The following is a 16,973-nucleotide window of genomic DNA, read 5'->3' on the forward strand; positions in this document are numbered from 1 at the left end:
TTTGCAAAAAACGAGATAATTGCGAAATCCGCGCAAAAAAACTGCCAAAATTCTTCTAAGTTCTTTGGATTTAAAAGAACTCAGCATTTTTATAGGAAAAAGTCTAAGCCTTTTGCATTCAAAAGGACTTATTTTTACAAAAACCGTATTAATTGCGAAATCCGTGCAAAAAAAACTTATAAAAATATTCCAAGTCTTGTGTTGAGTTTTTTTAGGCGAACTTTCAAATTAACGCGGTTTTTTACGAGGATTTTCGAATTAACGCGGCTTTTTACGCGGATTTTCCAATTAACGCGGTACGTATCCCCCGCGTAAAAAAAACCTGAGTGTAATACATTTTCATTATACATGACATGACAACTATATACAAGAAATCAATATTCGAGTTCTAAAATTTTGTAAAAGAAAAGACCAAATCGATAACTTGAACCAGTAATCAGTGGTTTGAGTTTGGTCGTCTTGATCAGCTGGTAGGAGAAACAGGATAATGTTCGCATAATGTATAGGAAGGATGCCCATATGATCTAAACACCAAAAATGGTTTGGTTAAAATATCGATGTTTCATGCATTTTAAAGATATTTGTCATCCCAAATTCAAATTCGATTTCTTAGAATTTTTTAGTTCCTTCTTCTATGGGAATTTCATGTGACCGGACGATTAACAGTTTATATTTCCGGAACCATACAACGGATCCGTACGAAATTTTGTAGCAGGAGAACATACCTTTAATTTGAGGCATTTGTGATAATCGGCCAAACCATCACCGAGAAACTGATAATAGCAAAAATAACCCGAGAATAGTGAAAAACTGTGTTTGAGTGCAATGAAAACTTGAATGTCCTACTTATCATACAACTGCGCGCATCAACTAGCAACCATCCTACCAGATGCGAGCTCAAGAGCACACTGACGCCAAAACTTCGTTGACGGTGGTACACGCATTCTTGAAAGAAGCTTATACAACAGGTAAAAGAAACGAAAGAGATAGCATGTCTGGGTGCCGACCACATGTTGAGAGAATGGAAATTTATTTCAGCCGACTGCATGCCCCCACCATCATTTCAAGAACGAATGAGAAGCACGATTGACAGATCTGTATGCGTACCGCGCAGTGCTACCAAAAGTACAGATGTTTCTATAAAGCTGCAGATTATTTGAATTGTATAGGTACAGATTAAAATGATGTCTAAGGAAACTACAGCATGGTACATATTTTTGGAGATAAAATGGTAAAACAATAGTTTTATTTGACATTTCTAATACCTAGTAATATTGAGAAAGTGTATATAGGATATATAAATTTACGGAAACTGTTTTTCTTTGGTGTGTAATACAAATATATTTTGTAATTTGACTACTCCTAACAAATGATTTGCTGGCGAATGAACTTATTATTGAAACCTTTACAATAGAACAAATGATTTTTGCACTAAGAACTAAGTGTTTTTTTATTTATTATTGACGGAAAAATAAAGCGAGATTGGAAAGGTTGATGTATAAAACACCCAAATTGACCAAATATTATTCAACTAGCAAAACGTTTGTATTAACTTATTGCAGTAAATTTCGGTACAAATTTTCTGAAAAAGTAGTACGATTTTTTTATTCCCGGCAAATAATATAAAATGTGGCATCACTGGTACCAGCTTATTTTAGTTTCTCTTTGCCGCTCAGCAGCGAGAGGGGAATGGGTGTCGCAGCTCTCCAACGTGCAATGTTGCATCCGAAGTTTTGTATCACAACAGAGTAAAACTTTCTCTTTTGCTCACCGAAAAAAATCGCGGCGGCCATGTTTAACTCAACAATTTGGTCATCGATGACCAATTGTTGAGCAATGTTGAATTTCGAAACACGCCTATGTATTGATTCCCATTTCATTCTAAATCGGAGAGCCTCTCATTCTCTCAATATTTTTGAAGCATGCTGTTTGGATGTGAGTGAATCAGACTGGAATCTTATTGTTTTGGTTTGCGATCCACTCGATGAGTCTAAACTTGATTCAATCATCATATTCAATCATTGAAGCGTTCAATCGTTTCTCTATCCTTTGTAGAAATAAGAAAGTAATAGCTTTATGGTTAGAAGTACAAAGGTAAAATTGCTCAAGAGGTACGATTTTTACCTTTTACATACTCAAGCTTATCGTTTAACGGCTAGCGTGACCTACTAGCCACTGAATTTATTTCTTCTTTATTGTGTTGAAGAAAATATAGCCATTTGTTGTTTTATTGATCCATCTGTTTTTTTTATAGTTAAAATATTAAACAACGACGCATTATTAGCTTCGGATATCATGATGGAGAAAAATTTGAAGTTATAACTTCCACAAATAGTGTACGAGGCGAAATAACGGTCGAAGGTTAAATTTTAAAAAGTAAAATGTGTTCCAGCATCTGAACGAAACAACACCTGTAAGAACTATTTTGTCATAGTCAAACCAGCGACAACCAATTTTAAAAGAAACAACTGTTAATGAGTTGGGATCGGTTGTTTTTGTTATTCGACCTTCCAACAGAAACATCAACCCAGCTCAAATTCTGGATGACCTTTACTAGAATGAAGCCATCTACTTTGCTACTGCCGAACGAGCCAGTCCCATATAGGGTGTTAATGAAGGAGTCCCTGCGCGACCGGAATGACATTCGCTGCGCTTTTTGTTTATTTTTTCTAGTCAGCTATTCACAGATTTTCTAAAGAACAGCTGATTAGGCATGTAAACAAAGAGTGCAGTAAATGTCATTCCGGTCGAACATGGATTCGGAAAGTACCGCTGTGTAACACAACGTATTATGTTTTATACGGAAGTACATGCAGACAGTCGCAAGCTGTTATGTTAAAATCCTAGAGGATGGCCTCTGATTGAGTAGAATATCTTTGGAATTGGTACTTTTGCTACGGATTTAACGAGTTGTCTCAGTTATCTTACGTCATTTAAAACCCAAGATTGCTGCCATCTGTTGAGAAAAATTCTCCATGTCCCCAACACATTTATGAGGCATTATGAGTAGATGCCGAAAATTACAAATTGCAATACCGATGCATTGATTTTTTTAATAAGTAATATCTAGAAAAATTCTAAACAGAGAACTACGGATATAAAAACAGCATTTTTGGAAACGTATGCCCTGGCGTTGTATGTCAACACGTCCAATGTTATAAGGATAGGCAGTTCTCGATTAGATTCGTTTTTTGACAGCTAAACCCGAATCCAATCGATCCAAAATAACTCTCCGCACTTCTCTTTCTAGAGTTTTTCTAGTAATATCTATCTGATACGGCTTTTATGATCTAAAAAACAAAGATAATTAAAAGGGCTTTTACAAAAAATTGATATCCGGCATCTTCCCGACGAGCTCGCTTTGAAAAAAAAAATTGTTTAACAGACCGATTTGTGGAGTAAACACATTTTTATGTAGAACGCATGCAACACTTAAAATTATTCAGTGTAGTTTTGTATAAAAATCAATATAATCTTTCAGTAGCGCTAAAAAATTTTGTAAGCAAACTTTCATTTCGCTCATTACTTTTAATTTACTATAATAAACACTTTGGAGATTGCTACTGCAAAGGGTAAGCATGGGATTTTCATGAAATTGCGCTCTGTAGCGGTATAATGAATTTGTTTATAAAAACCTCTTTAGCCTTTTTAAAGAACTAATTTTAAATGTAACAATTTGTATCGCTTTCCGGATGCGTTGCTACTATCTCAAATCATTCCCAAAAGCGCCGTCAAGTCCTCGCCTATGTCATTTGTGACAGAAGCAGTATTCAAACTATGTTATATTTCCATTTAATTCCTTAGCTTTTAATCACGAAAAGGCTTCCGAGCCAAAAAAGAAGATTTAAAAATCAAATTTCTACAGCTCTACATAATATATACAGCGCCTCATGCTTATTATTGGAATTACATATACGGAACGAGTCAAAGAATGCATTCGATGAGTGAACGAATTTTTATTCATTCAGAATTAGTTTCCTGCTTGTTCGCTGACGTTCGGTTCATTGCTAGTATATTTTAAACCACTCACTCACGCAGTGCGTTCGCTGGCCGTTCGGATTGCACAAACATGGAGATGGAGAGAGGATTCATCGCATTCTCTCGCGGTTCGTTGCTTCATGCTCACTAAGCTGATTGTGTGCGGTTGAACCAAGGTCGAATGTCTATCAGGTGCAATCAAACGAATGAGTGAATTTTCCCATGCCTGGGCTTTATCAGTACCATTCATTATTCTTCCAGAAGTGAAGAATCCAGGATGTTTATTGTTTTATGTAGTGATTGTATTGTGATGGAATTTTCCATGTCCCTACTTTTTTCACCTTCCTTTCCTTCCCGTTACGAAAGTGTGGAGACGACATAACAATGCACATGGAGAACATGCCAATCGAGCTAATATATTCTTTTCTTGATACTATTCCCCCATGTGATCGTAACGCTAACCTAATTTCTCATGCTTGCAGTAGAAAATTTGAAATGATTAATGGTAAATTAATATGGATAACATTAACATGGTCAAAATAGCGAAATTCAATGAGCTAAAACCCTCGTGATTATCCGCTGTTTATATTTCTTTTGACAAAAGAAAAACAAACCAGTATAACGAAGGAAAAAATCGAACGCAAAACTCTTCCTAAGAAGCACTAAATTGAATAAAAGCCTCGGCCTAAATCCGTCAAAATCACTTACGAGACACTCCAGCCGGTCCTAGCGGCAAAACAAATTTTACGAGTTTACACTACGAAGTTTGGTGCTGCCGGGGAGTTGTGTCTATCTGGGTGTGTGTGCACGCGTGTCCTACCACTCCCGAAAGCCTCACCCAGCACCAATATCCCAGCGGAAAAACTTTCCTAATTGAAAAATTGCATCGAGCCTCGATTTGGTTCTGTTCGGTTTTTGTTTTTGCCCGACCCTTCGAGCTGTATCCGAACTCGGTGAATGTGGCAGGCAAGATTTCCTGTTCCTTATTTCTTTGATCCCTCCGGGTTATCGCACGGTTAGGGGTGCAGGAAGGGTTTGGGTTATGGAGGCGCAATTGAATCGAAAGTTTTTGCCTACTGCAAAGATTTGGCCCACGAGAAGCAAATTCGGTGGAATGGCGAGGGCGAGGTCTCGAAACATTTTGAGTGATGCGGATTTCGTGCAAGTCACATTCCGGCAATTTGATGAAGGCAGGCGAAAACTTGAAGAAGAATTTTTTTTTCCCGTGTGGGCCGTCACATGGTGGCCAGGGTAATTTGGTTGTACTTTTGTAGATAAATTCACCCGGCTTCGGTCGGTGGCGTGTTGCGGATGGTGGGAAAATGAAATAAAAAACTTTGCTAGGATCATAACGATTCAATGGTTGCTCGCTGGGGCTGGGTCGACTTGATTGATGCTTCATTCGACTGCCGCTGTGGATATTGCACGCTCAAGTGGAACAAGACCATCGCCTTTCTTTGGGTGGTTGGCTTTGGTTTATATTTACAATTATTTTTTTGTTAGTGTTTGGGGCCTAATTAAATATTTTTAGAACGGATTGAACGGATATTTTTAGAACGAATGCTATTGTATAATCCCAAATTAGTTAGTTATACTGAAACGATCAAATGAGTTTTATGTAAGAATTTTGATTATTAGATTCCTTTTAAATTCGTTCGAAAAATTATTTTTTCATCATAAACATCATTCTAAAATAATTATTCGACAAAACCTAAAATGTTACTTATTCTGGCTAAATATCACTTGTTATGCTATCAAATTTTGATGTAGTGAGTTTACTCTTTACACATTAACAATATCAGTAATATCATAAAAATAGATACCACTACTTACAACATCAACAGTCTTGCATATTTCGATGACTTACTATTGGATGAGGCGAATAATTCAAATTTTAAACGACCTGCTCTAATGTTGATTTCGAGAACGCTAAAATTGAGCCAAATTTAATTCACTTATAGTCTACATCAGAACCGTACTTTCCACATTTCAAAAATTTGAAATCTCATTTCCTAAGTCGTAATAAAAACTAAAATGCCAAAAAATGTGCTCTCTGTTACCTACCAGTTGGAGCCGCCAATGGTTCGAAAATGTAGATTTTTTATTTTAACATAACTCAAATGTTCGACATGGACGTCTGTTCTCTGTGCTTGCACTTAATATGACTGAGTATTGTATGTCTAAATGGTAACAATTTTACGCCAAAGAAATATTGCGGAAAGAACACTTATATCGTACCGCTATGACTCCTCACAAAGACTATTGTTCTTTATAAATTGGCAGAACATTACATTTGATTTCAGCGTACCCTTAATTCATGCTTTTGTGGGACTTGAGCTCTCTTCCGTCCACTCAATCTCGACAGAACCATTTTGTTCATTCCCAAAGAGGATAATAATTTACCATCGAATGCTCTCTTTGCCATTTTTGCAGTTTTTTGTCCATTCCACTCGATGGAACAGGCCACAGACTTGACATAGCAGTAGTAGCAAGCAAAACGAGCTCCCTTCGGCCAGGCCCGAGTCCCATGTCTCTTTATTTACAAACTGCTCTTGTAGCAGCGAAATCGTACGCTTTGATAACGAAACTCCCACTAGAGACAGTTGCAGCCCCAGCAGCAAGAACCTCAGTCTACTAAAGTTTATTCAGAAAGACCTTTCAACTTTCGGTTCCCGGCTCCCGAGCGATGCCATCCGGCAGCAGTCGCCCATTTCGATGAAGAGAGAGACGAGCCTGAATAAACAACCGGGAGCTCGGTTTTCCCGTTTTTTATCCTGTCTCGGATTTGTTGGCCATACGGCGTTGGCTTGGAAATGAAGCCTTGTGGTAGAGCCCGGTCCTTTTGTTGGTTTTGGGGGTTAAAGTATGTGGATGTATCAATGTCCCTTATGTATAGAAAACTGCCCAGAAGGAAGATTTTGTTTTTTTCTGGTGTCTCTTGTGATTTAGGTTTTCCTGATGAATTTTATTGAAATTCTCATGGGAGTTTGCCTCGGAATAATGATTTGGAGCTTAGCTTCGTGCAATATTTTGTATATTTATTCCATGAAAAATGCATCCACCGTTTTTAAATATCTTGTGTACCGATTTAGATTTCAACTAATTAGCTTTGAAAAAAATTCTGCTTGGAGAATCGGGATACTAATATTAAAGCAATACTAAGATAAATTTTGGATACAGTTTAAATTTGCCAACGCATACGAAATAAAACAATCAGATACTGAAATATGTAACACTGAGACGTACTAACTCGTATTTTTTTTATCAATTTACACATACATAATATACAATGAAACGCTTACCACAGGCACTCACTGATCATTAGTAACGTTCTTAAGGCAATGGCGCCCTTATTGGCCTTTCCATTTCAAATTCCAGGACAGTGAAGACAATAAATCTCATCCGCAAGTGGTATCCGTTCCTATTTCTTCCCCGTTTCAATCCTTAGACCTATTCCCTGAGTCCAGTGTCGTTCGACTGAACCGTAAAGTGGAAATCCGGTGGCCTATGGAAAATCTGTTCGCCGGGAGGGGTTCGGATAAGTGCTGAGGAGCTACGGATGAACGAGCGAATCTGATTAAACTCACATTAAAAGCAATGATCCTTGGAAGGGTGCGGATTAATTTCGATCGAAATCGAATATATCGTTTAGATAGGCGCTGAAGCATATCCGCTATAGCACCAATACTTTAAGGGGTTACACCACTGTAGAGCACGAAAAAATGGGCACATTTCGGAATTTTTTCTTGACGCTATGAAGAGATGAATCGAAAACATTTAAAATGGGATTTATAATACTAACTGTGACGCACAAAAGATAATGTTTTCAGCCTGTTGAGAATGACCCTTTCCAGAAGTTTACCAATAGTTTCAAGCAGGCATATATGCCGATACGGTACTGGATCTCGTTGTGGTTTCCCTGGAAACGGGAAGTAGCCATTGTCCAGGCATTTCTGTAGGACTATCCTGTACATCTCTGGAAACGCCAGGATTGCAGTCTTCAGTGCCACTATAAGGGGCGTAGTTGGAGACTCGATTGTTACCAGTATTTCCACCGTCTGTATCAATGTAAGGTCACAGATAAGCAGAGGTGACCCACAGAAAAACGGTCGATTTAAATTATCAAGAATGCGCCATCTCACCGAGCGTGGCGGTACAGCGACTTTGACACATTGCCATAATGTTTCACTTCGTTTCCGCACGTACCCGCAGGCCCGATGAGAAGAGGGGGGGTTACCTGAAAGGAAAATTGAATGATCGAAAGATGGGCTGAAAATTGCGATATTCATAGAACAGCAATAAAAAAGTAATGTCGCCTTATTAAATTGTAATATGACGAACGCGGTAAACAATATGCATATTGAATGACATTTGAATTGGAAAACTCGAAAGTTTGAACTCTTAACTTTATTTGACATTTGTTCAAATAAACGTTCTTAAGGGAGTTGTCTACTTTATATATAAGGTCAAAAACTAAGTTTTTTTGCTTGAATTGACGGAATACTTGGAAGATTCAGAAGCCTCGCTTCATTGCAGGTGGTACTGGTTGTTGGCATGGAGATACTAGGCGCGGTTGTTATTTTTTTTTATCCCTTTATGGGCAGCTAGGGCCGAGGGTGGTGGCTAACGGGTTTCATACATCCTTGACCTGACGGACAAAGCTATGGTGCCTTGAACACAGGCAACGCAGATCCAAGGCCATCATTGAAATGATAAGTTCTGCGTTTGAGATGTACTTCCCCCGGTTGCCAGACGAATACCTGTAATTAATACTTGTTGCTTTGTATGTATGAATCTAATGTTCAGTCCTGGGTGGTGTATGCGTGGAAGGTGTGGTTTTTAGCGTTCGAGTCCAGGAGTGCATATCTGTCTGGGTTAGCGTGGGCGTTTACTAATTGTGTAATAGTGTGATCGCTAAAGGCTCGAGCATATGAATGCCAGCGTGTCTCCAACTTTGCGTGCATAAATCCGGTTTCAGATCCGTGTTGCCATTCGCACATTCACGTTTATTCCAGAACGATCGCGCGCGGACCGTGAATCTAATAATTAACCTTCAGTGTATGGTAGAGAAACGTGTTGTCTAGTGAATATGAGCATCATTCCCGATCGGTCCAACTGAAGGCATGAGTCTAGGCTGATCGAGAGTAGAGAATTCCGAACGTAGCCAGTCTATGATGCGAGTGGTGGGTTAATGCTTGAGACCGCGGTTGTAAAGTTATAGGTGCTGAAAAGTTCACTTAAGTAAAGGGGTGTTGGCGAAATTGCGAGCGTAGGTGTGTGTGGATGATTGAAATTGTAATGTAAGTTCGCGTTTTTGACCAGGTTTGTGTTATCGCGAAAGTTAGGGGCGTTTGGACGTTTTGGATGTGAATGTATATGGGAGAATATGCAATTGACTGTGCTTATGAATATCAGTATGAACCCAACTCAAGATACAGTAATAAAAGGAAAAATAACATGCCGAATGTTTCTTTTTTTAGGTCAATAACCGTGCATTGAAGAATGCTCAAAAACTCTGAACTAGGCCACATCGAGTCCAGTCTGTCCGTCTCGTCCTGTCGTGTCTGGGGTTTCCAGGTTACATGCATTCACCAGATGAGACTAGCTTATGTCAGCTTACTTGTGCACTAGTTTCGTAGAATCGAGGCGATCATCGAAATGATAGATCCTACGAGTGAATGCACTTGGCCCAGTCACCTGTCAAGCATTTGTGTATTTGTGTGTGTTGAGATATGTGTGGAGCCTGTAAATAATATTTTAATACGAATATTTTATACTTCAAAACAAGAAATGTGTAATATACTACTTGCAGTTTGTTGATCGTTCCTACTTATCTGATTCCATCGAGTATGAGAATACATCTCCATTGTTCTAAAACCTGGCGACGTCCGATGGCAGAGAAGAATCATTGTGGGCAGCGATGTTGCTCTTCTTGGATGTGTGAGCTCAAAAAGGTCATCACAAGAATATAAACGCATGAGACCGAAAATAAATAAAAAAAAATAAAGAGAAGAGTTAGTATTGTTATTGAGTATTAATAATATGCCGATTTTTTTCGAGAGTTGTCCTACTGGAACTGTAGAGCTAATTGATTTAATTAAGGCATGGACCTAGACTTCTGGAATCGAGGATAGAGACCTCCGGACGCGAACGACTCATGAATGCGCGAGTGCGGGGGACTGTAGGTTCACGTTTGAGACCGCGTTTGAGTGAATACAAGTGCCGAGACGTTCATATTATCACCGGGATGTTATAATGTCTGGAATAGCGCGAGTATAGGTTGCGTGGATGGTCGCGAAGGGCTCAAGCATTTTTATATTTGTTTGTCGCGTGTATGTGACTTTGCATTCGATTTTTATGTAGTTTCGCGCGAACACGGGCATTTGGAGGTTCACTCTCGAGACCGGTATTGTTAATTTATAAGTGCTAAACCGTTCACTTAGTCACCAGGGTGTTATACTTTTTACGAGATCGTGGGTGTGGTCGTGCGTGGATGATCGCGAAGGACTCGAGCGTTTGTATGTGGACGTTTTTGTCGCGTGTGCTAGTATGTAACTTCGCGTGGACACACCATAGTATGTAACTTCGCGTGGACACAGCCATTCGCATGTTCGCGCATTCTTCAACGATCGCACGTGGACGTCTTGTCTAGTTTTTATTTCTATTGGTCCAACTAAAGGCATGAATTTGAGCTGCTATGATCAAGGGCGGAGACTTCCAGACGCGACCGATTCATGATTGCGCGAGCTTAGGTTCTTAGGTTCCAACGTTCACCTAATCAATCGGGGTGTTCGAATATTGGCGAGATCGCGGACGTTCGTATTTGTGACCAGGTTTGTGTTATCGCGTAGGCCACGTTTGTACGTTTGGAATGAGGTGCCTGCAGAGAGAATTGGGCCCTAAACCCACATTGTATATTATTTGACCATGGCAGTGGATAATAAAGGTCGCCAAGTTAAGTACTAAAATTGATCACAATGTAGCTTAACTAAAAATAAAATAATCGTATCCCAAGTTTATGTGATATCATCACTGTAATACTGCTTTGGTGGAAAAGCCCCCGGACCACATCAAGGTACAGTATCATGGAGATACTAGGCGCGGTTGTTATTGAGTGAATATTTGATCTTGTCAGATCCGTAGATATTGGTTTCATAGTCGTTTGCGGCATTGCATAAGATTACGATGTGTTTCTAATGGTCATTGTAGACGGCAGAGCCGTAGCAACCTGAGGGGCAAGAGGGGGCTTTGCCCCCCCCCCCCTCCCCACGCGTGTTGCGCCGAATGAAATTAATCAAATAAAAAGCAAGAGGACTATTTGTATAGTTTATACTGTGTTAATTAGTATCGACCCGAAATTTCATCGCCGCAAATGGCCGCGCTTCATGAAACACCGCGCCTAGACGATCTGTCATAATATTTGCATAACGAAGGGCCGAATGAGAACACAAGTTGTTTATAAATTAGATACAGTCTTGTCGATGAACGGCTGAAAACAGGATTGCTACGGCTCTGGTAGACAGACTTTTCTTCAATGCAAATCATTTCGATTCAGCCACCAGCACCAGCAATCGGTTGCTCACTGTACTCGCAGTTGCGTCGTTTATTTGCTTCCAATTCCTCATTACTGTGTTCTGTGTCTTTAGAACATTTTCTCGGTTTTTCTTCGATCAAATATGAGATAAATTTATGCAAATTAAAAATCTTCTTCATTTTAAATTTTTAAAAGAGAATTACAAGTTGCAATTAACAATTAAATATACCCGTGTTTCGCATTGTCTACACCGCAGAAGCAAAATATTATGCACTAATCTACTGTGTGGAACATGAACAAAAATGAGGGATGTGATCAAAACGTATTCCTGTTTACTTTTAGATATGTCCCATAAAATCACCGGTAAGATAAGTGAAAAAATATGAAATGGAGCTAAAGATGGCCAATGATTAAACTCTATAATTTCACCACGTTAGATATAGCGTACTGATTATGTTCCAGACTACTAACCAAACTGAAGCATTTGTTTCTTGAAACAAATTATATCGTTGAATGTGGCAACATGACGTGAATACCTCTGTATATATAGGCGATGACATATTCGATGTACGAATACACGAATCAGCTCCGTGTACCTCTAATAACGTTATTGATCGTTATGCACACTTTTAACAGGCCGAAAGGTTACTCGGGTACCCACAAAAAGTCGTATCTCTACAATGTGGTGTTTTCAGAATATTAAATTCTACTGAGTTACTGAGGTACAGCGAAACGCGATTATGACAAGCACCAATTTCTCGAGTGATCGAATTGTGCTATCTTGTGACAATGAAAAAAGAGACAACAATCCTAGCGTGTTGGCTTGCTATAAGCCAAAAAGCTTATAGCAAGCCACCAGATGTCTCTGAAGACATACGTAATTCCAATGCTTATGCAGACCAACCATAATCATTAGCTAGGTTCCTGTCTTGGGAGCAAAACTTTTCCTACCATCGTTGTTTTTTTGTGAATTGTTAGCTTGTGTTTATTGAACAAATTTCCTTTTGAGATTTCCACTAGTTTTGGAAAGTGTGTGTGTGTGTGTGTGTGTGTGTGTGTGTGTGTGTGTGTGTGTGTTAACCTTCCTATCTCCCACTAGCTGGTAGTGATTTACAGAAAAAAGATGTTTGCATGTATTTAAACATTCAAACATCTTTTTTCTGTAAATCACTACCAGCTAGTGGGAGATAGTTTTGGAAAGTATGCCGAAATGTAATGATGAATTATGCCAGAAGAATATTTTTTTCGTCGCCTGTCAACAATAACCTTGTTTGGTATATATTGTCTCTAAATTGTTGACGAAACCAACTTTAATTCATTTTTTTCCCAAACAAAGGAGGAAAATTGTGAGAATTTTTTGTTCCAAAATTATAATTTTGTAAATTGATAATGCTACTACCCCGAGCAAACGAAAAGCCCGTAATACCCCTATGGTCATGGGGTTGGACATGGGGTTGGACATGGGTGTTTGAAACCCATGAACCCAAACCATGAAAACACCATCACCATCCAGTAGATCCCATATAAAATACCATATGTTGGTGTATTTATGGGTTATTGAGACCATTGTATGGTGTCTTGATGGTTGTGAATTTTGTCACGGACCATGTCTAAGGTCTTTTCAAGGGGCTCTGTGGTGTTTGAACCCATGAGTATTTGCTCGGGACCGAAAATATATAAGAAAATATTTGTCTTCATTTTGAAAACTTCAGTCACGGTTTTCGCCATGTCATTACAAAATTGATTTTCTGTGCGTGAACTATTTCACAATTTTATGAACATTATTCATAAAACTAAAGGTTAACTCATGCTATTCAAAGATTTAGCAACATTAATCTAGAAAATCAAAACATTCTGGATATTTCACGAAACTCGTAATTTTATTCATGAATTCATTGAATCCTCGTTAACTAATTCATGATTCCTAATATATTAGCCACGATCCAACATCCGCGCTCGCGCATTAGTTCACAAAATCACGAAATATTATTCATGTATTCGTGAATTCGTCCATGATTCCTAATGTAATGGTCACGACTGACCATGCGTGACCGTGGAATAAATCACAAAATTATAAAATATTATTCATGTATATGCGAACTGGTTCATGAATCCTAGTATAATATTCATGACTTGTCATTCATGCTCGTGAAGTAGTTCACAAAACTTCGAAATATTATTCATGCATTCGTGATCTGGTTCATAATTCCTAGTACAACAGTTACGTCTGACCATTCTTGCTTGGCAAAAAGTTCAGAAATTCGTGAAATATTACTCATGGATTCACAAATCGTGTTCGTGAGATAGTTTACAGAACAAAACTTCTGATATCATGAACATGTGTCACATTACTGCACGTGTCAAATTCGAAAGTGAGCTCTAAAATAAAAATAAAAGCGAACAGAAATTACGAAAATAGTGACTAATACCCTGAAATAATGAACATTTATCACACAACTCGTGACAAAAATGTCGAAAATTGTGACTACTATCTTAAATTCAAGAACATAAATAAACATGTTCTTTTTTACATTTTAACGACATTCAATTTGCTAGAGATTACTGGGTAGGGAAAGTTATGAAAATTAGAGCCATAGTGCTTAAGTGAGAGCAAGGATGTGAAGTATACAGATCGGTTCTCAGGGTAAAGATGGACAAGTCTGTCTATGCCAAGAGTCATGCTGGTGAATTCGAGTGATTCGTAGTTATGCTACCTAAGCTCGAACCTCATCAGCAGAAAACAAAAGTTAAGCCCGTAATGTATTAAACCTGTTCTAATGACCCTGCCACTTCTAGTTTTCCGATCTGTATACTTCAAATCCTTGCTCTCACTTGAGTACTATGGCTCTAAGTTTCATAACTTTCCCTACCCAGTAATCTCTAGCTAATTGAATGTCGTTAAAAAGTAAAAAAGAAAACGTGGCTAACATAGTCAAAATAATAAAGGAAAAAATAATTAAACATGACTAAAATATAACAATAATGTGAATAGAAATTACAAAATTCGCAACGAAAATCCTGAAATCATGAACATAAATCCCGCCAATCTGACAGAAAAATCCGATAGTAATCTCATGAATAAAATAGCATTATAACGTGATGAGAAATCACAAAAATCATGAATTTGGTCCTGACATCGTTTGACTGTTATGAAAAAGAATCATAACAAAAAGTAAACATGTCCATAGAACAACAACAATAACCCAACCAAACATTTGAATGTAACGTCATGTGTATATTCGGGGCGAACTAGTTTTTTTGGAAACACAGATAGTTTCATGAAAACAAGGTTTATTATTTACGATTTCAGGAACGTGGTTACGAATTTCTTAAATCGTACAGTTCACGAAATCGTGATTCTTTGTTCATGAATTCATGAACGGATTTTTTCCGCGTACCCTAGTGCTGGAACATTACCCCGGAAAATCCGGATTACCAAGAACCAGATACATTCATCCGGTTCAATTTCACAGAATCAAAAAGCCTGAAGTCTAAATGTGTCCAAATCGATAAAAGAAAGACATAGTTATGAGCATTTCAATTCACGGGAACCCGGGTACCCTGGTTGGTCTGTTAAAGGTGTTTTTTGTTGTTGGACACACAATGGTTGATCAGGCTAAGCATTTCCATTTCCATGCAGTTCCATTATTGATTTTATAAGCATTGTTTAAACATGCAATTTCAAAATAAGAGTAAATCCACTCGGTCGCAATTTTGCCAATAACCCATTATTCATGTAATTAGCTGAGTAAATATAACACAAATAACAAACTTTGATGAAGTGCGGAATCGCCCAAACAAATAGAATGAAGAAATTCAACGAATGCGAATGTTGGTGCGATGTTCTGTGATTAAATAAATATTTCTCTAAACCAAATCAGATAAGTTTTAAATGACTTCCTTTACATCTAATTTGCCAAAACAAACTGACAAATGATGTAGAATACGATGAATTCAATATTAATTCTTCAAAAGGGCTATAGAGATTTTTGTAAACAAACTTATTTCACTTATTATTCCGCTACCGAGTGAAATTTAGTGAAAAATTAAACATCTTTACCCTTCGTAGAAGCCATTTCAAATGTTTTCTGTGTTGAAATTATAACAAATTCAGAGAAATCAGGAAAATAAAAGATTGTTTACAAATCCCATTAACCCTTTTTAAAAGTTAATATTGAATGTATTGTGAGCAAAACTTGGTACCATCAACTTCTAATATTTATAAATAATATTTTCTTCTTCATCGAAATACTCGTAAAATACGCAAGTTAAACAACAGCCGCTCTATTGTAGCAGCCTCCATGCCAGACAGAACCGCTGTTGATTTATTTATGTACCTAGAGTATAACACCAACAGATTACGGACGAAGCGGTCTGAATAAAATGACGTAGAAGGTTTGTTTGAAACACGAGTTTGGGAAGGAAATTTGAAAGCTTAGTCAACGTTGGAAATGTGGCTTTTGGTAACGGTACGATAACTAGCTATCAAGAGAGGAGAACACTGATCATTGCTTCATTTTAGGTTATGTAGTTTATTCTCCGTACCTATGTGGGCGTTGCATTAAAATAAGATCGTTAGAGAATAATTGAAAAGAAATCTACTCCATCGCTAGGCACGCTAATATAGCTTTGTACCATAACTTGCCCGGTTTAGAGATTCAAGGAAACTTACCAGAACCTTTGTTTGCTCGTCACGCAGGGAAACGAGTCTAGATAAAAAGTGCCGATCAAACGTCAGGTTTTGTTTTGCACTACTGCTGGCTTCCATTGTGGCACAAGCAAGTCGGGAGTATTTTCCTCGCTCCCAGCGAATTATCGCTAATTACACTTTCAGGACAGATGACAGACGGTTATTAAACGGGCAGGACGCCAACACCCACTGGTCTCAGAGGAAAAGCTTCGCGAAACCCACAGTTGGCCCTTCGTACACTGGCCAAGGCGAGCTTTCTTGGAGAAATGTGAAAAGTTTTCTTTTTAATGAAATTAGTAGATAAATTATTTGAAGGAGGGCGTGATTCCACATCGGTGACTAATTGGCTTTCTCCTTTGTCAGCTTTGTCGCACCATCACTACGATGACTCCTAATTAGCGCATGATAATTGTTCGGTGGCATTTCCGGAATTTAATGGGTTGTGAAACGGATTACTGCGTAAATTTTTCCACAGTCGCACAACCCACGCCGTTTGCGATGGTGGCATCTGTGAAAAAGTTCAGCTCAAGATGGGGTTTAAAAGTTAGTTTTCTTTGTTTGCTATCGATTATTTTCGACTGGGTTCAGTTTTCTTAGTAAATACAATCATTACTTGAGATCAAAATTTTAGGTAACACAAAAGTTCAACTTGATTGAGTTATTAATCAATACTAACAACAGATTTATCAACTTCAAGCGTAATTTATAACATTTTAACTATATTATCTACCCACAAGTCAGTGGCAAAAGGTCGTTGATGCGGGTGTAAGC

Source organism: Topomyia yanbarensis, chromosome 2 (genome assembly GCF_030247195.1).
Source record: "Topomyia yanbarensis strain Yona2022 chromosome 2, ASM3024719v1, whole genome shotgun sequence".
In the NCBI taxonomy this organism is placed as follows: Eukaryota; Metazoa; Arthropoda; class Insecta; order Diptera; family Culicidae; genus Topomyia; species Topomyia yanbarensis.